The following is a 1,998-nucleotide window of genomic DNA, read 5'->3' as shown; positions in this document are numbered from 1 at the left end:
GCATGCTCGCCTCCGGCCTGTTTGTGCTGCGGGGGTCAAGGGGGTTCCAAACAATAAGGGGGTGAGCAGTCTACTCCGCCTGTGGCCCCAGGGTCAGGCTGAGGCTGGGCACCGGGAACCTGGCACACTCCGTGGCCAACTCGAGGCATTCCTCTGGGCAAGTCACTTGTCCCCTCCAGGACTCAGTTTGTCCAACTGTAAAATAGGTGGTAATGCCAGTCCCATCTCCCTTTAGTCCTTTCTGCATAGATCTCAGGCATGGAGAGAAGAGGGCAGGCAAGAGTTCGAGACTAGGCTGGGCGCAGTGGCTCAAGCCTGTAATCCCAGCACTTTGGGAGAACGAGGTGGGCGGATCACAAGGTCAGGAGATCGAGACCACAGTGAAACCCCGTCTCTACTAAAAATACAAAAAATTAGCTGGGCGCGGTGGCGGGCGCCTGTAGTCCCAGCTACTCAGGAGGCTGAGGCAGGAGAATGGCGGGAACCCGGGAGGCGGAGCTTGCAGTGAGCCGAGATCGCGCCACTGCACTCCAGCCTGGGCAACAGCGTGAGACTCCGTCTCAAAAAAAAAAAAAAAAAAAAAAAAAAAAAAAAAAAAAAAAAAAAAAAGAGTTCGAGACCAGCCTGCAACATAATGAGACTCTGTCTCTACAAAACATTTAAAAATCAGCCAGGCGTGGTGGTGTACACCCGTGGTCCCAGCTGCTCAGGAGGCTGAGGTGGGAGGATCGCTTGAGCCAGAGAAGTTGGAGCTGCAGTGAGCCAAGCCATGTCCCTGCTCCTGGCTCCCAGACCTCCTGGGACAGTCCCTACACCACCAGGTTCCCCTCCCTGCTGGCCTCACTACTGAGACACTCTCTGCCTGCCTAGAGCGCTTCCTTTAGATCAGAGTCACATGGTCCAGGAAGGCTGTCCCACATGTCTGCATCCCCAGGGTTCAGTACGGGGCATGGCATGTAGCAGGTGCTGAGGCCAAGTCTGTAGAAGGAAGGAGGCAGGGCCCCAGCCACCAGGAGCCTCCGGGTTGCAGGTTTCCTGTGAGTGAAAGCTCCTTCCATCCAGACTGGAGGCCACAGCACCGCTTCCTGCATGCCAGGTGCCGGGCTCCCTGCTCTGCTGGAATTACCTCATTTAATCCTCACAACGCTTCCACGAGGGATCCTCCCCTTTTCCTGGGAAGAAATAAAACTCAGAGAGATCCAGGGGCTTAGCCAAGGTCATACAGTCAGGAGCCAGCCAGGGGCTTAGCTGAGGTCATACAGTCGGTAGCCAGTGGAGCAGGACAGTCCCCGAGAAGCATGCTGTGGTGAGAGGGGCCTCTCCAGCTCTGCCGAGGGAGTTGACCGTTTCCACATCCTATAACTGCTGCCAGCACTTTGGGAGGCTGAGGTGGGCAGATCACCTGAGACCACAAGTTTGAGACCAGCCTGACCAATATGTTGAAGCTGACAAGCTTCAAAATAAACATTGATTGAACTGAAAGATATGATATACATGTATACTTACACTTTTTTTTTTTTGAGATGGAGTTTCGCTCTTGTTGCCCAGGCTGGAGTGCAATGGCGCGATCTCAGCTCACTGCAACCTCCGCCTTCCCAGGTTCAAGCGATTCTCCTGCCTCAGCCTCCCAAGTAGCTGGGATTATAGGCACCCACCACCACGTTGGCTAAATTTTGTATTTTTAGAGATGGGGTTTCACCATGTTGACCAGGCAGGTCTCGAACTTCTGACCTCACGCCGCCCAAAGTGCTGAGATTACAGGCATGAGCCACTGCGCCCAGCCATCTGGAGGTCATTAAGGTGAAATGCCACCAGTGTAATGTCAGCAACTTAGCCACACTCAGGTGAGCTGGCCCCTTCTACACACCCTCTGTCCGCGACAGCCACGCCCTTTTACAGCAGGCATGGGGGCCTGAAGTTTCTTTGGGATCATTTGTCAGACACTGATTTCAGGAGTTTAAAAGCAGGTTGGGAGGAGAACATGAAAGGGGAAAGTGA

Source organism: Macaca thibetana, chromosome 16, assembly GCF_024542745.1.
Source record: "Macaca thibetana thibetana isolate TM-01 chromosome 16, ASM2454274v1, whole genome shotgun sequence".
NCBI lineage: Eukaryota > Metazoa > Chordata > Mammalia > Primates > Cercopithecidae > Macaca > Macaca thibetana.
Note: the sequence above shows the minus strand (reverse complement) of the source record.